This window comes from Aotus nancymaae, unplaced genomic scaffold (genome assembly GCF_030222135.1).
Source record: "Aotus nancymaae isolate 86718 unplaced genomic scaffold, 86718_ANA_hifiasm-v0.15.2.pri h1tg000021l, whole genome shotgun sequence".
Lineage (NCBI taxonomy): Eukaryota > Metazoa > Chordata > Mammalia > Primates > Aotidae > Aotus > Aotus nancymaae.
The window spans coordinates 24,771,069-24,793,673 of record NW_026988433.1 but is presented as its reverse complement, the minus strand read 5'-3'; the positions used below and the strand labels follow the sequence as shown (position 1 = coordinate 24,793,673).

The 22,605-nt window shown below is 48.8% G+C and overlaps 1 protein-coding gene across 4 annotated transcripts in view; it reads right to left on the bottom strand.

Moving 5' to 3' along the window:
- Nucleotides 1-15,708, bottom strand: part of CMKLR1 (chemerin chemokine-like receptor 1) — a 56,397-nt gene extending 40,689 nt beyond the window's left edge. For 2 of the 4 annotated variants that reach the window (XM_012469153.2, XM_012469154.2), the window contains exon 1: nt 15,002-15,708. The gene's annotated coding sequence lies outside the window, so the exon portion shown is untranslated. Of the gene's footprint in view, nt 1-12,433; nt 12,728-15,001 lie in introns of those variants that run through there. The other 2 variants (XM_012469152.3, XM_012469151.3) reach the window with 1 other exon arrangement.
- Nucleotides 15,709-22,605: the final 6,897 nt, after the last annotated feature.

Below are 22,605 nucleotides of genomic sequence, written 5' to 3'. Positions count from 1 at the left end.
AAGTATTTCCCAAGGACCTCTCATGCACCCTCCTTATTTTAATTGCAAGGAAGTCTTCAGCATGCTTCTTTTACAAGGGATCTCCTAAGCACTGGGCCCACTGCTGTGTTTTCTCATGGATTAGCTGATTTAATCCTCACCACACAACTCATGGCAGATCCTGTCATCAACTCTAATAGAAAGTGAAAAAACTGATGCTGAGAGAGAGAGAGAGAGAAACTGAACCAAGATCACCCAGCTGGTAATCAAGAGACTCAGTTTGATTGAAACCTGAGTTCAACCCAGGTTGAACCAAACATGGAACTGTAACATGACAGAACCTACCAAAGAGCAAAGCGCTACAGCTGCTAGAGGCGGGTGCGTTTCAAAGACAGACAGGGAGGCTGGCTAATGAACATGTTCTGAGGCCAGGCATGGTGGCTCATGCCTGTAATCCTTCACTTTTGGAGGCCAAGGCAGGAGGATCGCTTGAAACCAGGAGTTTGAGACCAGCCTGGGCAACACGGCGAGACCCTGTCTCTATAAAATGTTTTAAAAATTAGCTGGGCATGGTGCCACATGCCTGTCATGCCCAGCTAATTTTTAAAACGTTTTATAGAGTCAGGTAGCACACGCCTAGCTAACTTGGGAGGCTGAAGCAGGAGGATGGCTTGAGCCTGGGGGTTCAAGGCTGCAGTGAGCTGTGATTACACCACTGCACTCCAGCCTGGGCGACAGAATGAGACCCTGTCTCTTAAAAGAAAGAGACGTTGTAAATTAGAGAATGAAGGAGTGAGTGAACATACATCATCATTCTGGGCCTTCATTTCCCTGGCTGTAAAATAGGACTGTATTTTCCCACCACCTATGCATCTGATGAGTGTGAAGCCAGCGGGTGGGTACTTGGTTTATAAACAGCCTGCTGTGATCAGCCAAGAGGTAGGACTGGCCCCAGAGGACAATCTTGGAGGGAGGAAGTGGGATGGGCAGGAGCCCAGCCTGGACTCTGCAGGTGAAGGCTACCTGTCCCTTCTGGCGGTGGAACCGATGCAAAAGGCTCTTGGAAGGAAGAACGAGAGGCACAGTGGCTTCCTGGGCCCCAGGGAAATGTGAAGCACCTCGGGGTGGGACGGGACTGAGAAAGTGAGGATCAGAGGCCAGCCTGCCAGGACGTGGAGGGCGTCCAGGGTCCCAGCCTGACAATCTCCTCCCCAGAGACCTGTCAGAAGCCCTGGGATGGGGAAGGGAGAGTGTCTCCCCACCAGCCGGCCTCACAGGCAGCTCACAGCCGTTCCCTCCCCTCCTCAGAGTCGTGTTTCTGATTTCCTGAGTTCCTTCACATCTGAGGCTTTTCATGGGAGGAGAGGGAAAAACAGTAAAAGAAAGGCCTGTGTAGGCCAGACAGGCCTGGCTTCCCCCGGGAGAAGTGAGGCCGCAAGTCAAAGTCTCCATCCAGTCCCTACCATGTCTTTTGGCCAAGGCAGGAAGTCGAAAGGGAAAAGTTTGGCATGAAACTATGACCTTGGCATTGCCTACAGCCGGCATTTCTTAGCCTTTCATGGTTCAACAGTGCTGGTCTCCCGCACCCCTTCCCCACCAGGCCAGACCCTGGCACCAAGGCCGCGTTTTGTTTTTTAGCCCCAACTCCAGGCCACATGTGATCTTGTTTAACCCCACAATACCCCGGTGAGGAGAGCCCTGTGATGGTCCTGCTCTGAAAGTTGAGGAAACTGAGGCTCAGAGCAGTTAAGCAACTCTTCTGAGGCCTCCCAGCCAGCACGCGGCTGAAATGTGTTTCAAAAGAGGTCTGTGAGGAAGAGAGCAGCTGCCTCTATCCACCCCATGGCCATCCCTTCTGACTCAAGGGAAGCTGATGAAGCTTATTCTTCGTGACCTAAATCCCTGACAGCTGAAGAGGCCCCCTGTGAGGTGAGTCTGTCATAAAAGAGACTGAAAATTGCCTACACTCCCTGAAGACCTGTTCTTGACGTCAGTTAGCTGTACCTCCCCCACAGCTAGGAGGCCGGGGGGCCCTTTAATGTCCAGCCTGGATGAGTCTGGCTGCCGCGGCTGGTAGCCAAGGCTGCCTCTCTCCAGTAAAGACATCACCAAATTGCCCTGGGCAACCCAAAGGTGCCGTCCTAAACCTAAGGAGACACCTTGTTCCTCCCAGCCTCTATGCTGAGATCCACCAGCAAGTCCTGGGGCCGAGGGCGGGGTGGGGCACCCACCATTCAATCAAGAAAGCCACCAATGGAGAGAAAGACTCTCTTCTTCAAGCTGGTTTATGGGCCAGACAACCCATGAGATAAAGCCACAAGCCAGCATGCCCACTGGAATTTCAAACTCAATTAGCTTCGGGTTGTCTGGAATCTTCCATTGTCCAAATGTTTAAGTTTCAGCAACTGAGTTTGGAGAGGGCAAGGGTTGGAGGCAACAGGATGCTGTTCCCAGGAAATGAAGCACACTAGTCCATCTGGAAAATTGGGTGGGGCCTTCAAGGCCCTGACGAGCATTCTGACCCCCTCCTGCCATCCCTGCTTCTGGCCCACCACGCCAGATACCCTGCACTTACCAAGTCTCTGGATCTGTGTTCATGCTGCTCTCCCTGCCGAAAATCTCTCTTACGTCTAGCCAACTGCTCCTATAGGCAACTCAAGGCCAACTCACCCTCTGAACCCAGCTCAAAGACACGCTTCCTTCTCAAAGCAATATTTCCTGGCTTCCCCAGTGAACGCTACCTCTACTTCACTCCCGCAGTACTTTGCACACTAAATGTATCAAGCAGGTATAAACGGGAGGGTATTTAACAATAAGTACTCAGTGAAAATGGCCCGGTAGTCACCTACTGTTCTGAATGGATGATGAATGGAATCATCACGGGTGACTGACCTGTGAGCAAAATTTGCCCTGAGCACCCGACATGAAAGCCAAGCTTTTGGCTAGATGGGCCTCCCCTCTGCCTGTTTACTCACCTGTCTCCCCACTCAACGGGAGCTCCCTGTATCTCATGCTCCCAGCACACTGTTGGTGCTCAGTAAATGCTTGTGGAGTGAACGGAGGCCCTATACCATCTCTCCACTACCTCTCTGTGCTCCTTTAGACAAATCCTTTCTGAGTTTCAGTTTTCTCATCTGAAAAATGGGAGTGTAAACTAACTTAGGGTGACAAATGGTTATCTCAGATGGCCACTGCCATTCGTTGTTTTAAGATGAAGATGGCAGATTGTCTATAAAGATAGACTTTAATATCCCACCCTGCCCCAATACTCACACATCACTCCTCCCATCAAGAAGTGGACTCTGTTTCTCCTCCCCTTGAATCTGCACAGGCATGGCGAGTCGTTGTGGCCAACAGAAAGTGGTAGCAGTGATGCTGTGCTAGTCCCAGCCTAGATCTCCAGACGCCAGCAGCTTCTGCTATCAGTGTTGCAGAGCCCTGAGCCTCCTGGGAGAGAGATCCAAGCAGTTCTGCTGGAGAGATGGGCTGTGTGTGTGTGTGTGTGTGTGTGTACGTGTGTGTGTGTGTGTGTCTGTGTGTGTATGAGAGGGAGAGAAAGAGAGCACACACAAGTTCTGGGATGTGAGATCATCTTACATATCCCAGCCCCAGTCAAGCTCCCGGCTGAATGCAGCCCATGAGTGATGTAAGCAACACTATATGGAGCAGAGATGCACTGTCCCCACAGAACTCTGCTTAGCTGCAGAATCATAAATGAATAAGTCAGTTCAAGCCACTAAATTTGGGGATGGTTTGATCCACAAAGATAAACAACAAAGACATCAGGCTCAACTAGAGGAAAAGTCATGACTGATGTTTGATGTCTGCCACAGCACGCGGTGAAGGGTGTGTTCTTCCATCCCTGGACTAGATCATGTCAAGGTCAATGCCAATTCAATGTCAAGTCATGATTCTTCTGGGGCCTTCTGGAAATGAAAGTTCCATATTCAGATGGAATTCATCCAGCATCAGAGAGAAACCTGAACCCCAGCAGGGATCCAGTGGGGACTCTGGAAGGACTAAATGGACCAGTGAGGTGGCTCCTCTTGGGGCATATAAACAGTGACTTGGAAAGAAAGTAGAGCAGTTGGCAGCAGGGCTGGAAGCAGAAAGAGGTAGAAATGGAAGACACCGAGCCCCACTGATAGTAGAACAGAGGAATGGGAGCCACAGGCTCTTGCAGCTGAGGGGATAGAGATCATCCATCTCTTAAGCCAACTCATAACCTGAGAGCCTTCCATGTCAAACACAAGCCTGGCTGGGCAGCTGGCACCTCCTGCCCTCCTAGGTAGAATGCACATCCTCAAAAACAAACCTCCTTTCTTATAGAGGGAAAGAGAAGGAGCCCTCCTGTTCCTCGCAGCCCATGAGCCAAACAAGCATGTCTCCCTAGCAGGGGACAGAGATAGAAAGGTTCTCATAACTAGAAATCACCAGTATCTGGCATGGAGACACTCCATCTGGAAAGTTAAACTGCTGGGGGATCATTCATTCATGTTGAGCCTCTTACCAGGTGCCAAGCACTTAACTCTTGCTATCTCCTTCCATCCTAACAACTACCCTATGAACTACATGCCACTGTCCCATTTCACAGATGGAAGAACCCGCTCGCTCAGAGTCAGTAGGTTCATAAGTTCAGGGACTTGCACGCAGTCTAAATGATGCCAAAGCCTGGGTCCTGGGTCAGCCCTGATCATCACTGAATATGCCCTGGTAAAGCTTCACTGGTTGCTAACACTTGTGTCCAGTGCTCTGCTGAACCAACTGTCAATAGATGGCCATCTGAACTCCCAATATCCAAATTCAAGAAACAATCAGATCCAGACCAACATCACTGGTAGACAGAATAGTAGACCCCCAAAGATGTCCACATCCTAATCCCCAGAACCTGTAAATACATTATCCTACATGGCAAAAAACACTTTGCAGATGTCACTAAGAACCTTGAGATGTGGGGATTATGCTGGATTACCTAGGTGGGTTCAGGGTCTTTAAAAATGAGACAGGGAGGCAGGAGGATCACAGTGATTTGATGTGACAAGAACTCAACCTCAGGTTGCTGGCTTTGAAAGTGGGGGAAGGGGGCCACGTGTCAAGGAATGTGGCAGCCTCTAGAAGTTGGAAAACGAGGGGAAACAGATTGTCCCCTAGGGCCTCCAGAAGAGGTGCAATCCTTGATTTTAGCCCAGTGAAACCCATTTGGGACTTCTGACCTCCAGAACTAATCAGATAATAAGTTTGTGTTGTTTTAAGCCACTCAGTTTATGGTTATTGTTACAGCAGTAACAGGAAATGTACTCACTTGCTACCTGAACTCTTACTTCATCTAACACTCGGGAATTCATCGATTCTGATAACTGTTCAAACCAATTCAGGTAACAGAGGATAGGCATTGTCCCCTGCCCTTATTCCCTCACCCAAGTCATTTACTGAGCACCTATTCCGGGCCAAAGAACACGGCAGACACTCTCTAAACAACCCTGGACAGTAGAAAACTGAGGCCTAAAAAGGTTACGTGATTATGTGACTTGCACATGCTCACAAAAGCAATAGGTAGCTGGGCGTGGTGGCTCACACCTGCAATCCTAGCACTTCGGAAGGCCAAAGCAGGTGAGTCGCTTGAGTTCAGAAGTTCAAGACCAGCTTGGGCAACATAGCGAGAGCCTGTGTGATGGTTAATACTGAGTGTCAACTTGATTGGATTGAAGGATACAAAGTATTAACCCTGGGTGTGTCTGTGCGTGTGTGTTGCCAAAAGAGATTAACATCTGAGTCAGTGGTCTGTACACTTAATCTGGCGGGCACAATCCAATTAGCTTCTAGAGAATAGAAAGCAGGCAAAAAAAAAAAAAAAAAAACATGAAAAGGAGTGACGGGCCTAGCCTCCCAGCCTACTCTTTCTCCCGTTCTGGATGCTTCTTGCCCTCGAACATCAGATTCCACGTTCTTCAGTTTTGGAACTCAAACTTGGAAGGCCAATTGCCTTGCCGGGAGCTCGGACACACCCCCCCACCCCTTTTTTTCCCGAAAGCTCGGACAAGCTACCTTCTCCCCTTCTCACACAGCCTGGCCTTCCCTTAAAGAACCTAGTATGCAAGCAGGGTCTTGTGATTTTAGCCAATAGCAGCTGAGTCTTTCTAGCCAATAGCAGCCAAGTCTTTCTAGCCAATAGCAGCCAAGTCTTTCTAGCCAATAGCAGCCAAGTAATTCTAGCCAATAGCAGCCAAGTCCTGTATGCAAACAAAGGCTTGTAACCTTACCCAATAGCAGTCCTGCTCTCCCACAACCAATCGAGCTCCTTCACTCCCTATAAAACCCCACGTCTGAGAGGAGTCTGTGAGACTTCTCTGGCCCCTCCTGTAGGACCGCAGAACCTTGCCAGGGAGCCTGAATAAATTCCTTTATATTGGATCTTCTGGTGTTGGCCTCAGTTTCTTCTCTTTAAACTCGGCAAGAACCCAAGAACAAACCTTACAAAATTGACTCTCTTTGCTCCTCAGCCTGCAGACGGCCTATTGTGGGACCTTGTGATCATGCAAAGTAATATATAATAAACTCCCCTTTATATATAGAGAGAGAGAATCCTAAGAGAACCCTGACTAATACACCCTTTCTCTATAAAAAACACAAAAACTAGCCAGGCATAGTGATGTGTGCCTGTAGTCCCACCTACTCAGGAGGTGGGAGAATGACTTGAGCCCAGGAGGCTGAGGCTGCAGTAAGCTGTGATCATGTCACTGCACTACAGCCTGGGTGACAGAACGAGATTTTGTCTCAAAAACTAAAAAATCAATAGGTGTCAAACCCAGGATTACAACCCACAGGGCCTGCCCTCTCCTCACAACACCACACCCTCTTCCCCTTTGACCTCCTGTTTCTCAGACCCCTGATTCCCTGTTTCTCGGACCTCTGGGTGTTAGCTGTTGTTTTTTCACCCATCTCCCCACCCACCCATTTCCTTGCACAAGGGCTCCTCTCAGCAGGAGCCCAGGGCTGGAATCTGGGTACCCAAGTCCTATACTCTAAGAAAGCAGAACCGATTCCAACATTCTGCCTGGAGAGCAGATGACCTCCCTGCTGAGTCAGCCCCTGGCACTTCCAACACTGCCAGAGACTGTCTATGGTGGAGCCAGCGAGGCCCAGGGCCCTCTCCACCAGCGGAGCCCAAGACTTCTCCTTGGGGCCAGACATGGAGATAAGAGACTGACCCAAATAACATTTTCTATTCTGGGAACCCAAGATCACAAGGCACCAAATGTCCACACCAACCCAAATGTGCAAAGGCCAATCTCAAAGCTCACTTTCCCAAAAATAAAAATAGAAATGCCTTTATTGAACTGACCACGTGCTGTACTCAGTGCTTGATGGATAGGAACTCTTTTAATCTTACCATAACCCTGCCAGGCAGACACTCATAGCATGCTCACCTCATGAATGAGGAAGCTGAGGGGGTCAGGAGGTTAAAGTTCAAAGCTGGAATCTCAACTCTAGGGCACTTGGATCTATCATCACCACAGTGTGCTGCCAGCCAGTGCCCCCCAGACACCAACATTTCTTCCTTTGATAGCACCCTGTAGAATTACTGCCTATTGATTCCATCTGACAGCACAAGGATTTCTACTTTTTCTCAATCTGTGCCCATTGCTGCAAAGATCTAGACATTCTACAAAGAAATAACTGATTTCCTCCTATTGCCTGAAACCAGCATGTCCTGAGTCCAGCAGCAGCACAAAGTGGCTGCCAATGACAGGACCTCTTCGCTGCATCTCAGTCCTGGCCTAGGACCACTCCCTCAGCCGGGGGTATGGAAAAAGCCCTGGACTGAAAACCAGGTGTTTCAACTCCTAATCTGGCTAAATGATCTTGGGAATGTCACATACCCAGTCAGAGCCTCACTTTCCTCATCTCTCAAATGGGTTCCACAAGGATAGGAATCCTGTCCTTCCATCGTTCTTGCCCTATGGAGGGCCTGACATGTAGTAGATGCTAATAAATGTTTGTTGAATGAATGAATAAAAGTATATGTTACAAGTTCGTCTCTCCTCCCCTGAGGGCCTCGAAGACAGGAAACAGGCCTGATTCGTCTCATTTTCTCACAGTGCTGCAGCTGTCACACCCACATGGGTTGATTCACACAGGAAATTGCTCCCAAGCACCCACTATGTGGCCAGCCCAGTTGAGGCCTCTGTGTCTTCCAGAACTGCACGACACCCTCATGCTCTATCCCTTCTCTTCTTCACAGCCAGTGGCTGTAATACTCAGTCACGTTGGACTTCTGCAAGCCAGACCCAGGACAACCACCCAGCTTCCTTACAGTCAGCAGCCTTGGCCCATTCTGGGGAGTTTGACCATGATTCCTGAGCTTTCACTTCCCTCATGCCCAGCCCTGGGGGAGCCCAGCCCAAGGAAAATCCCTACTCTAACCACGCCATGTACGCATACATGTACACCAACATTCAAATGTGCAATGGGACCCTAGGACAAGAATAAGGTTTTTTTAGTTCAAATCTCATTCTTTTGCTATGAGCTGTATGACCTTAGGCAAGTCCCTTTACCTCTCTGAGCCTCATTTCCTTCACCTATAAAATGGGGATGATAGTCCTGAAGCCTTTCCATGCAGGGTTGTAGGGAGATTCAATAGGATAATGGATATAAATACCTTTGGCTTAATAACCACGACATGCTCTATCAAATCATTATTCTTATTTCCTTTTTCCAGAAGGGAAAGAGAATGGCAGTTACCTATGTTTCAGAAAAATCCATGTTTAGGGGCCTGGAGTCTGGAAATTTACTTTGTATATTTGATGGGAATGACCTTGAGGATGGGTAATGTTTTAAGTCCAACATCACCATGTTAACTAAGATTGACTAATGAAAATGTAGACTTAGAATCAAAGAATGCAAGCAACCAAGAGGTCACCATATTTGTGACAGAGACAGGTAGCTGTCCACAAAAATTCATTCTCCCTGTCCACAATACATGATTGTGGCTGGGGAAGAGCTGCCTTTGCCAAGAACCTCATATCCTTGTAACTCCATGTCCTGGCCTCCTTTGCAACTAGATTGGCCACATGATAGTTCTCACATGTGATGGAAGAGATGCCTGCTGCTTCCAGGCCAAAGCAGATGAGCAAATGTGCCTGCCACCTCCATGCTTTGTCTTCTGCACCTGGCTCCAGACAGTGAGGCTATCCAAGGAGAGAGTGGGACCACCAGATGAGTCACTGAAGTGGAAGAGGACCACCCTCCATTCAGAATTACCTGCCTTACAATAAAGCTCTGTTTTGCTTCAGCACTTATGCCTTTGGGGGCATATTTGTTACTGCAGCTACTACCCTAACTGATACACCATTTGACATCCTTATTTACAGATGAAACTATTGTGGCCAGAGAGTGGGAGTACCTTGCCGAAGGACACACAGTAAGCTCAACAAATGTCTAGAACTTGGTCTCTTAACTCCTTAGAGTAGAGGAGTTGCAGTTTCCTGCCTGCCCTATGGAGCTACAAAGATTCTTAGAGGCCCTTCATCAACAAGAGTGAGATTTAGTGGCAGCCTCGAGTCTTCCACCTCTGTTTCAACAAGAATAACACCACTTTTATCTGTTTTCAAATTTTACTTCCCCATAGACTTTCATTTGTGGAAAGGATTCTGTGGCTGAAAATAAGCTCAAAGCCCCCACACTGGGAGACTGCTAACATAATCTGACTTTCTGTGGTACTATAAGACAAAGTTTCGCTTCTTCTCTGCCAGACCTTCTGGCCTCAACTGCTGACACAGAACATGCGGATTCACAGAAGTCCATGAATATTTGCTTAGAAAGGAAAAAAGGGACCTCATTGTGCAGCAAAGAACCCAAGACCCCAGTGTGAACAAAGGGCAAAAAGCAAAGACTTTTAAGTAATCTAGGTTGGTGGTTCTCAAGTTTTGGGGTGCATCTGAATGACCTGGGGTGCTGGTTCAACATGCAGACACTCAAGCCTCATCCACAGAGATTCTGATTTCCAAACCGAAGCTTTAAGAAACACTGCAATTATCCTGATGCAGGTGGTGTAGAGATTGCACTTTGAGAAGCTCTGAGTCTACTTCATAGCCTCACAACTGGCGGCAATGACTGCACCACTGTGGTGTAGCTCAAAGAGAATGAAATAGGCTTTTGGTTTTCTTGTATATCAGTGGAAATAAGAGCATTAATAATCTACTAAAGAAACCAATAATAACTTCCCCTTGGCTCAGATGAGTGCCACAGGTACAGACAAACACTATCAGAACAACAGCTAATGTTTACAGAGCCCTTATTTTACAACAAACCTCTGCTTACTGCTTTACATGTATGATCTCTTCCTCTTTAGAATAATCTTATGAGGCAGTTACTGACCATATTCCCATTTTATAGATGAGGAAATTAAGGCACAAAGATAAGGAATAACTTACTCCATATCACTCAGTTGGCAGGTGGCAGACCAGTTCAAACCCATCCCCAGAGTGATAATAATATCAGATAATATCATCCTTATTTACAGATGATATTATTGTGGCCAGAGAGTGGAAGTATCTTGCCTAAGACCAAGCTGCCCCTTCTTGCACAATGTTCTATCGCCTCTTGCAGAGAGGTCTAGCATAGAGCTCTCCAGGCTTCAGTTTCCTAATCTGTAAAATGGGCATGTTAATAGAACCTTCATCATATGGCCATGGTAAGGATTCGAGAAAATCATCTTGAGAAAGTGGTTTGCAAACTGAGAGGAGTTATTAGGTAAACATCTAAGAGATGGGGCTTTAGTTCAACTTCCCCACCCCATTTTACAGATGGCAAAACTGATTTATTCAATGAACACTATTCAATGACCCTAATATATGCTAGTTCTTGTGCAGGGGACTGAGGATACAGAAAAAAAGTAATATCCCAGATCTGGCCTCCAGGAGCCTCCCAGCTAGAAGGAGAGACAGGCAAGATGACTGGTCATTAGAGCACGGTGTGGCAAGAGCCGCGATAAGGGAGGGACAGGCCCTGGGAGAGCCTCGCAGACAAACCCTGACCCAGTGCAGGTGGGGGCCTTCTCAGAACAAGTCAGGCCAGAGAAGGGCATGACTTGCCCAAAGGTAAGGTTATGTATTCCCTGAAGTTTTGGGAGAGTCCAAAGAAGGCCCCTGTGCATCAAGAGATAACTCTTTCTGTGGGCCTCCTGAGTTTCTGACACAACACCATTTGAGTGTCACTAGTTTAGGTTAAAACTTCTTTCCAAAGAAAAGCCCAAGCTCCCTCCTCCTCCACCAGAGGCCTGAATGACCCAGTCCCACTAACTCAGCAGCCAAGGCATTTAGAGGAATCTTTCCTTCAAACCAGTTTGGAAGGGGCCGGAGAGACAGCAGGAACCACAGAGAAGACTGGCCTTGTGAACAGGTAGGGGATGCAAAAGGGAAGTTGAGGGCTTTCCCCAACAGAAAAGAAAGACTCAGAACCTGGGCATTCAGGCGTGTGACCTCAGAGCAGTGACCTGGCATCTCTGAACTGCACGGGTCTGAGTGATCGGGCTTATATCAAGAAGTAGTTCCCTGATCACTACAATGTGCTGTTTGTTTATAATTTTGCCAAAAGCCAGCTTGCCCATTTAAAATGGGCTATACTGAAAACAGAGGAGGGAGTGGAATATTTTCAACAGAGAGCGGCCCACAAAGGGTTTGTGTCCTTCATATACAAAGAACTCTTAGATATCAATAAGAAAAAGATAAACATGTCCCCGAGCAGAAAAAAATGGGAACAGATTTGAACAGGAGAGCACACTAGAAATGTGGAAAACAAGTTTATAAATGAGATGCAACACTAATAAAGAAATGAAATGCCAATGGAAGCATCTAGATATTATTCTCAACTTCATATCAGGGAAGGTTTAAAAGGTGGGTTTAGGATGTGAGAATACTGCATCCTGGTATAACATCATAGAGAGGTCAAGCTGTCACAACCTTCCAGGAGACAGTGTGACCAAAAGCGCAAAGTCTTAAAAGCATGCAAACCTTAAATCCAGCAATTTTTAAAAGGTATTCATAAACACACACACGAAGATGTCATACTAGATAAAGTCCTCATTGCAGCACTGTTCTATTAGAAAAAAAAGAAGCAAATCTAATATGGAAAGGTCAAATAATTGTAAGACATTCTTTCTATGCAGCCATGAAAAACGTATATTGGAAGAATATAGGTGATATGGAAGAAAGTTCACAATCCATGGTTAAGTAGGTTACCAAACTAGAGGTGGGAATCCACACACACATTTAGTTGTGCGTCCTGCTATTTCTTTAAACAATGAACATGGATTACTTTCGACATCTGGAAATAATAACAAAACTCTTCCTTTTGACAAATATGAAATTATAGAAAGAACCCAAATTTCTCTCTGTTAGTGTTCCCCTTCCCTGGCCCCTCTCAGAAGACACCAAAGGCAAGTGTGTGGTGATACCTTCCCGCTGGTCTCTGCCCAGAAGTTCTTCCTGAGGGTTCCCTGTGACTTCAGGCCACTCAAGGCTGTTGAGGAGACTTGCGCACCCCGGCTTCTTTCTCCCAATCACACGGCTCCTCTGGCTGTGGCAGTTTGCCCAGAAAGCAGTTCATTCATTTGTTCATTCAAGATCCCCCTCCGAACCCCCAGAGCGCAGCGGCTGGAACACCCCTAACCACCCGGAGACTTCCCGGGGGCCCTGCTCTGTCCTGAGCTCCCTGCTAGCAGCGGGGGCTGCTTCCCTGAATGGGACAGGGACAGAACTCAGCCACAGAAACAGCTGTAGGGAGGAGAGCGGAGGGAGGGGCAGGAAACTGGTTTCACCGAGAGCGGAAAAGGCCGGCTTTGTAGAGAGGGGGCTGCGAGGGGAGGGTGCCCCTACCAGCCCGGGACCGGGCTCCTGGGTGGCGACGAGGGCCCTCTGGGGACGACCCGCCCTCTGGCAGCCGGGAGCCACGCCCACTGAGCGCAAACCGGGAGCACAGGCGAACCCCGGGCTGCTGGGGGAAGTGCAAGCCCCCTGCTCCCGGTGAGGGCTAGAGCTCCACGCTGACTGAGAGACTGGCTGCCTCTCACCCTGGGCCTTGGCAATGCTGTTCATACACCTGGATGCTATTCCTGCCCTAATTCGTGGCCTGATGGCTTCCCACTGCCTCTTCAGGTCTCAGGTTGAAGGTCACCTCCCAGGGAAGCTTTCCCCAACCCTCAGGGGCTGCTCTGCCCCTCAGGGTCACCCATCACCTCCCTGATGCAGTGTTATCCTTGCCTGTTAAGGTGTCTCTCTCCTTGCACCAAGAACTCTGTAGGCAAAGAACCGTATTTTGTTCCCTGCCCTATGCAAGCACTAAGTGCCTGGCTCATCAGCTGTGTGCTCATCATTGTTAGTGGAATAATCAAAACAGCTGAGAGCCAGGCTGTGTACTAGGTGATGCGTACTTACTCTTCATGGCAACCCTAGAAAGCAGGAATTATTACTACCCCAGTTATACCAATAAGAAAACTGGGGCACGGAGAGGTTAAGTCACTTTCCCAAGACCACACCGCCAGCCACTGACAGAGCTGGGATTCCAACGAGGCTGTCTGTTTCCGAGGCCCACCCTTGGCCTCCAGACTGAAGAAATAACAGAAGTGCCCACCGTGGGCCCCTGTGCCAAGTGCTTTTGTGTGAACCACCACCAACATCTGGGAGGCATCACTTGCCCATTCCACACATGAGGATGCCAGGGCCACAGAGCAGAAGTCGTTTTGCCCACGGTGCCCAGCTCACGCTGACCAAGCCGTGGCTGGATCTGACTCTGTCTGATTCCAAAGCCAAGACTGCCTATGGCTGCCTAAAGTAGTATTTTTAGCAGGAAAAGACAAGGGAAGGGCAGGAGAGGGGCAAAGAGGGGAAGGGAGGAGAAGAAAGGAAGACCCGGGAGGGCAGGGAGGAAGGTAATGGGGAGGAGGGGGAGGTGAAGGCAGAAGGAGACGGGGAGGGAGGGAGAGAAAGAGAGAAACCTATATTCTGAGCCTCAAAGTGTTGGGCAGGTGGAGGAATATGTCCTCATCATCTGATCAGCCTTAGATCCCCACTGACGTCTCCCCACCATCCTCAATCCTTTAATTAAGTGAGCTTTACACTTAGAAACCATCTAATTTCATTCTTCCATTTCACAGATAAGTTGAAGCCCAGAGAGGTTGAGTCTCTTGCCCAAGGTCACACAGGTCTCTACAGTCAGAAGTTAGGTCCAGCCCACCCAACTCTCTTCTTTCTCCTCTTCTTCATTGGGCTTATCTAAAGAATAAAACATCTTATCCAAACATTTAATGTACAGATGGGAACACTGAACCCAGGGGAGGCAAACTCACCCAAGCTCTCCCAGAAGTTAGTAACTATATTAGCCCACTCTCATGCTGCTATGAAGAAATACCCCAGACGGGTAATTTATAAAGAAAAGAGGTTTCATTGACTCACAGTTTCACACGGTGTGGGAGGCCTCAGGAAACTTACAATCATGGTGGCAGGCACCTCCTCACAGGGTGGCAGGAGAGACAGTGAGTGCCAAGCAAAGGAGGAAGCCCCTTATAAAACCATCAGATCTCATGAGAACTGTATGGGGGGAAAACCACCGCCGTGTTCAATTACCTCCCACCTGGTCACTCCTATGGCTCATAAGAATTATGGAATTCCAATTCCAGATGAGATTTGCATGGGGATGCAAAGCCAAACCATATCATTCCTCAAGTTGTCCTGGTCCAAAGTAAAGGATACTTCCATAACGTATCAGTGATCCTGTATATCACCATCTAAAAGAGACCAGAGATTCCTAAAGTCTGGTTTCCAGACCAGCCCCAGCAGCCTCACCTGGAAGTTTGTTAGAAACACACACTCGGACCTCACTGCAGACCTAGGCAGTCAGAAACTCCAGGAAGCGATCTGGCTTTTAAGAAGTGCTCTGGGGATACTGATGCTTGCTCAAGCTTGAGATCCACTGATACAGGCATTTCAATTAGGAGTTCACTGAAATGGGTCCTGGAACAACTTACCTTGCCAACGCGCAGAACGGTGGCTAAGAACGGAGGCTTTGATAGCAGACGGACCTGGTTTGAATCCCTGTCTCTGTCACTGTAAGCTGTGTGACTTGGGCAAGGCCTTTCCCCTCTGGAGTCTCAGTTTCCTCATCTGCTGTGGACAATGGAAGAGGAGGACGAAGAAGAGGGAAGGGAAGGAGGGAGAGGAAAAGAGGAGGAGGGGAAAGAGGAGAGGAGGAGAAGGAGAAAAAAGGAGGGGCCAAGTAGAGGAGAAGGGAGGGAGAGGAGGAGAAAAGGAGGAGGGGGTAAAAAAGAGGTAAAAGGAGGAGGGACATGAAAAGAGGAGGAAGAGGGAAGAGAAAGAAAAGGGAGAGGGAGAGGCCAGGGTGAGGAGGAGAAGAGGGGGAGGGAGTAATGAGGAAGAGGGAGAGGAAAAGAGGAGGAGGAAGGAGGAAGAGAGGAGGAGGAGGGAGGAGGAGGGAAGAGGCGGGGCCAAGAGGAGGAGAGGGGAGAGGGAGGAGGAGAGGAGGGGAGGGTAAGGAGGAAGAGGGAAAGAGAGGAGGGAAATGAAAAGAGGAGGAAGAGGGAAGAGGAGAGGAGGAGGGAAGAGGAAGGAAGGGGAGGAGGAGGGGTCAGGAAGAGAAAGGGGGAGGAGGAGAAAGAGAAGAGGGGGAGGAAAGGGAGATAAAGGAGTTGGGAGGAGGAGAAAGAGTTGGGGAGAATGGGGAGTGTGGGAGAGAGAAGGTGGCCAGGAGGCAGTCTTTAAGGAAGATCAAGCACACGGGGACTTGGGAAGGGGAGCTGGGTAAATCCAGCCCAGGATGGACTCCTGGACATGCCTCTTCCTCCCCGGAGGTGGCTGTGGCTGCGGCAGGCCTCCCTGGGCCTCTGGCCTCCCAGCGAACCGCAGGCTTGAGTCTCAGCAGCCAGGAGCCACATCTGGCCGAGCAAGGACACTGGTCCCCCAACCAGCTGGGCCCCTGGGCAGCTGGCAGAGGAGGAGGGAACCCACAGCCCCACTGGGCCAGTGAGGAGCAGCTGGCAGAGGAGGAGGGAACCCACAGCCCCACTGGGCCAGTGAGGAAGGCGTGGGCAGGGCTGCCTGGCTCATGGCTCTCCACCTGGTGGCTGTGGCACAGTCTGAAGCCACCGGCCTTTGGCCACCCTTTTGAACAGGGCTGAACAGTTTGGCTTTTCTTTCTTGGAGCAAGAAGTGTTTGGTGGTGGGCGGGGGTGGGAGGGGTTGTTTTTGTTTTAAATAGGACTTTAAGGGCTGACCTGGCGACACTGGGACTTGAGAGAGAAGCAGTCTCTTCCAGTACCCTCAGAGAGACATCTCCCGGAAGCCCCACGTAACGCCAGGATGGAGGCTCAAGCTTCCCCTTGAGGTCCAGCTTGGGTTGGCCGGTTCTTGATTCCTGGAGCTCTGTGTTAAAGGGAATCAGAGGCCACATCCTGGCCGGGCTGGAGGGAGCACAGTGATCCATGAGCAGCGCCTGCCCTGGACCTGGGGTGGGAGGAGGGTTGCCTTCCTCTCCCCATGCTGTCCTCCAGGGAAGTCTGTCGCATTGGCACATGACAGGCGGGTTCAGTAGGGGCTGGTTCCAGCCGCGCCACTCCCTCTCCCAGTGCTGGCTGTGCCTAGCATAATGCGGCTTATATGTTCATTCCCAAGCCATCGGTAGCTCCTTCCGAGAGATCTTCAGTGTTCACAGATTCCCAGCCCTCTACTCAAAGTGGAACAGTGTCCCCAGCCTCCCCGATCATCAGCGGCTAAACTAGGTTCACCAGAGAGGCTCCCAACCAAAGGAGGCCCTCGAAGGTGCTTCCTGCCACAGGAAGGGTCCTCTCTGAGTCCAAACTCTGCCTACTTTGGACTTTCTTTAAGGTGTGGACAGGCTGCATGGGAATGAGAGCTCCTCTATTTCAGCCAAAAACAGGCTGTGTGACTTTGGGCGAGTCATTTACCTTCTCTGGTTCATTCAGTGCTCATAGATGCTTACTGGACCCCATCTCGCTGGCAGGCACAGGCTGGTGAACAAGACAGCCATGCCCCATGTTCGGGAAGCTGGCCTGCTGGAGAATTCATTTTATTTATTTTAATTATTTGGAGATGGAGTCTCACTCACTCTGTTGCCCAGGCAGGAGTTCAGTGGCAAGATTTGGGCTCACTGCAACCTCCACCTCATGGATTTAAGCAATTCCGTCACCTCAGCCTTCTGAGTAGCTGGGACTATAGGCATGTGCCATCACACCTGGCTAAGTTTTGTATTTTTAGTAGAGACGTGGTTTCACCATGTTGGCCACGCTGGTCTCGGACTCCTGACCTCAAGTGATCCTTTTGCCTCGGCCTCCCAAAGTGCTGGGATTACAAGCGTGAGCCACCGTGCCCAGCAAGACTCCCCTTTTAAATGAGATATGATGCTTTCTAAGACCCCCTTAATTACCAGGAAAGATTCCCAGACAGGCTAGGCATGGTGGCTCATGCCTGTAATCCCAGCACTTTGGGAGGCTGAGGCAGGATGATTGCTTGAGGCCAGGAGTTCAAGACCAGCCTGGCCAACATGGTGAAACCCTGTCTCTACAGAAAAAAAAAAAAAAACATAGCAGGGCATGGTGGCGCATGCCTGTAATCCCAGCTTCTTGGGAGGCTGAGGCATGATAATTGCCTGAACCCAAGAGGTGGAGGCTGCAGTGATCTGAAATCACACCACTGCACTCCAGCCTGGGCCACCATGCAAGAGTCTGTCAAAAAAAAAAAAAATGATTCTCAGGCAATTCATGTGTCTTGAAGATGGAAGCAGCTTTTAAAGGAACAGAGGGTGAAACAGGCTGGAAGTCTGTGAAAGGCAGAATGATGGTCTCCCAAGATGCCCACATCCCCAGAACCCGAGAATATGTTACCTTACGTGGTAAAAAGGAAGGGATTTTACAAATGTGATTAAATCACAGATCTTGAGATGGGGAGATCAGCATGGATCATCCAGGCAGGCCCAGTGTTATTAGAACGTTCCTAGTAAGAGGAAGGCAGGAGATCAGAGTAAGGGGAAGGTATTGAGATGACGAAGAAAGCAGAGATTTACTGATGTGGCCACAAGCCAAGGAGTGTGGGCAGCCTGCAGACACCAGAAGAGGCAAAGAACAGATTCTTTCCTGCAGCCTCCAAGGGGAACCAGCCCCATGAAAACTTTGATTTTAGGCCATGAGCTCATTTTGGACTTCTGAGCTCCAGAACTGTAAGGATACAAATCTGTATTATTTTAAGCCGCTAAGTTTGTGGTGATTTATTATAGCAGCAGTAGAAACCTAATACAAGAGCTGTTTCAAAGACGATCAGAGCATTGGGCTTGGGGGCAGGCAGATCTGGGCTTGAGTCTCTGCTCCACTTGCTAGCTGTATGACCTTATGGAATTTCCTAACCTCTCTGAATCTCAGCAAGTGGGAGTAATTGAGTCCCTACCTCAGAAGCTTGTTGGGAAAATTAGAGTTGATATACATCACATGCTTAGAAAAGAGTCTGGCACAACTGTCATATAGTGAATATTAGATTTCCACCCCCTATTATTGAGCATTAAAAAGGCCACATTCCTTGTGCAGGAGGTGGGTTTCATGAGGGGGGAAAAAGGCCACATTCCCAAATGGAGGCCCTCAATTGTATATTGGGACGCTGCAGAATCGGCCATCCTGACGTTCCATTTTGTTCTGTGTTACTCCACTGCTCAACAACACTCCATGGCTCCCTTTTACAGTGTCTTGACTCTGATCTATCAAAATCCCCCATAACCTGGCTCTTGCCAACCTCATCTCCCAAGATGGAGAAAACTAAAGGGTTGCCACAGCTAGAAAGAGACCTGGCGGGAGCAGGACCTTCAGAAGTCAGCTGAAATGTCGCTTTCTCCCAACCCTGAGACTAGGTCAGTGCCCTGATATCCATTCTCATGGCACCCTGACCTCCACTGCAGCACCGTCCTCAACCATAATGCCATGATGATGTGTGCAAGGTATATTTCCTCCCTCTTCCCCAGCACACCTAAAGCTCCAGGGGGACAGGGACTGGGTCCAGGGATGCAGCAGCTGCTCAATACATGTATATGTTAAATGAATGAATAAATGGATGGCCACAGTCAGCAACCAGCTCAGGCCAACGGGGCCACAGACCCAGGGAACGAAGGCTGAGCTCTGGTTCTTAACCCCAGAGAGGACTGCAGAGTTACCAAGACAGGAAAGTGGAGCACTGAGCTGTCACCAGACATGTGCTGTGCCCCCAGACAAATATTTTGTTGTAAACATGATTCATGTCTGTGCAGTGTGTGTTCGAAGAACTGTGAGAGTTACTTCTGTCCTGTAGACTAGGCTCAGAGAAGGAGAGGGGAAGAAAAGGGAGTTCCTTGAGGACTTGGTGACTGTCTGATGTGGAGAGACAGACATAATTGTGAAGTTCAGGTTTTGGAACTGAGAAACAGCAGGAAAAAACTAATGGCCTAGTCTCTTCTGTCCATTCGATGAGCATCCAGGCCCCCGGACTTTTGTCCAAGCTGGAAAGGGTTAACAGCACTGAAGGGTTAATGGTCCCCAGGGAAGATGGGGAGTCAGAGACCCCAACTCTAAGGCTAGCAGAGGAGTTTTCCTGATGGGGGTGGGCAGGGCCCACTGCTCCCTGGTGAGCCCTGGGGACTCCACCCACGCAGCCCCTCCTGAAAAAGGCAGTTTTCCACTCTGGGGGTTATGGGACCATCCTGGACGCGTGGGAGGTGGGACGACTGGGCAAGGTTGTTCTAGAGCATTTTTCCTGGACCCCAGACTGGGATGGGAGGAGCTCGGAGCTGGTGAGGCCTGTGGCTGTTCTCCAACACTCAGGCGACGTCCTGAGTGCAGTTGGAGAAGTGCACGTAGCTCTCTTCTGGGAAAGCTTCCATTCTGGGGGTGAGAGATGCAGTGGGGAGAGACATGGGGAATGGAGGCCCAGAGAAGGTTAGTGATTGCCCAAAGCCACACGGCAAGTCCTGAGCAGCTGATCTCTTCTCCCAGTTCCCAGAGAACTCCACCAGCCCCCATTTCACACACACACAGACACAGGGTCTTCTGGTGACCTCACCCCTGGCCATCCCCCCAGCTGCGTGGCCTACCTCTTCCCCTCCTACCCTGAACCAATTGTGCAATTTAAAGGCTCCACACCTTTGTTAGAGCTTCCCCTTTGGCCAGAAATACCCTCTCACTACCATGTTGCCCAGCCACCCAGTAACCTCCTAGTCATCTTTCAAAATCTAGCTCAGATGTCCTCTCCTCCAGGCAGCCTTCCAGGATTGTCCCTTATCTTCCCACCTACCTGGGAACGTTGATCATCCCTTCTACCAAGCATATCTGTACTTGGCCAACACACTCATCCTTTCTCAAATCACACTGCTTTTTCACTTCACCATGTGTACATCTGTCTCTGCCCCTGAACTGCCATCACCCTGGCTCTGACACAGGACCTAAAGGTCATACCAGAAGGGTTTGATGACTTGAGCCATCCCCTAGTCTCTCGCCTCCCTTCCCAGGGCCAACTGTTAGTATGAGCTACTGGAAATGGACAAGAAGCACCAAAGCCACTGCATTTTAGGGCAGTCAGCCTACTGGACAAGACCACAACCTTTTGAGGTCCAAAAGACCTGAGTTCAAACCCAAGCCCTGCCACTTTCTTGCTCTGAGACGCTGGGCAAGTCACTTCCCCTCTCTGGGCCTCCCTTGCTCCTTCTGCAAAATAGAGATAGTAATCCTGACCTCAAAGGACCAGAGGAATGATTGGGACAATTGTCTAGAATGATGCATGTAGCACGTACGACACGGGGCTCAGGGTAAGCACTTAATACATAGCGTTGCCATATATCTGTGGGTTGTTTCTGGAAGCCCATCCCCCACACCCCTACTCCCCAAATCTCCCTCTGGCCTTGCAGCATTCACCAAAGTGCCTATTTCTTGCCTTGTTGTTAACAGGGAGGAAGTAAAGTCATGTCCACTCACTGACTATGTGACTTGGGAAAGTGACTTCACCTCTCTGAGCCACAGTTTCATCCTCTGTAACATGGAGATAGTAATAGTAGCTGCTGGGCAGGGTACTGTGGGAAGGAAAGGTCTTAGCACTTGTAAAGTCCTTTGAGCAGTGCCTGGCACCTACTGAGTGCTGGCAGGCAAGGCAGCAGTCAAAGGCTGGATTCACCATCTCAGTCCCTTCTTTGTCCTCCCTCTTTCTCCTCCCATCCCCAGCCGCAGCCCCGCCCACCAATCCATAACAATTCACTTGGCTTCTTTTCTTGCCTTTGTTAAGGAAACCCACGGCCTCTGAGATGGCTGGACACAGAGTCTTCAGGTCTGTATTAGTCCGTTCTCACACTGCTATAAAGAACTACCTGAGACTGGGTAATTTAAGAAGAAAAGAGCTCTAATTGACTCATAGTTCCATGGGCTCTACAGGAAGAATGACTGGGAGGCCTCAAGAAACTGTGGAAGTCATGGCGGAAGGAGAAGTGGAATCAAGTACCTTCTTGACATGATGGTGCAGGAGAGGGAGAGTGTGTGCGATGGGGGGACATCCACACACTTTTAAACCATCAGATCTTATGAGAACTCGCTCACTATCACCAGCACAGCATGGGGGAAGTTTTTCCCCATGATCCAATCACCGCCCACCAGGTGTCTCCCCCAACACGGGGAACTGCAGTTCGACGTGAGATTTGGGTGGGGACGTGGAGCCAAACCATATGAAAATCCTCAGACCTGCCCAAGTCCTGGGCACCTCCACAGCCACAGTCTCTGGCTTCCTTTTTAAAGGACTCCTTTTTACCCAGAAGAAACCATATGAAGCCCCAAAATATAAGGCAAACAGAAATGGACATGCTTAGTTAAGGAAGACAGGGACAGTGGAGCCACCTCTTTTGACGAGCTGGGTCCCCTAGGGTTCTCCCAGGCTTCATCTGAGCATGGCTCAAAGTCTCCCAATTAATCCAACATCCCCTTTTCCAACCACTACCTGGGGTGTGAGGAGGACTTTTCTTTTTTTATTTATTTTTTTTTATTGCATTTTAGGTTTTGGGGTACATGTGAAGAACATGCAAGATTGTTGCATAGGTACACACATGGCAGTGTGATTTGCTGCCTTCCTCCCCATCACCTATATCGACTTCTCATTTTTATGTAATTTCAGACTTACAAAAAAGTGGCAAGAATAGTACAAGAAACTCCATTATAGGGAGTTTATATTTATTAAAATATATTTATTAAAGTATTTTAAATAAATATTTTATTAGAATATTTTAAATAAATATTTTATGTATTAGAATATTTTAAATAAATATTTTATGTATTAGAATTTTTAAATATTTTATTTAATAAAATATTTTAAATTTATATTTATTAAAATATTTTAAATTTATCTTTATTTATTAAAATATAAATAATTGGCAACTCAGGGTAAATATAAACTTAAGAACTTCTTAAGTTCCTAAGAATTTACCAAATTATTGATATTTTATCCCATCAATTCCATTATATCCTCTTTCTCCTTCCTCTTTCTCCCTCTCTCTCTCTCTCTGTCTTCAACTTCCTATTTTCTCCTGAAACACTCCCATTTTCCATATGGG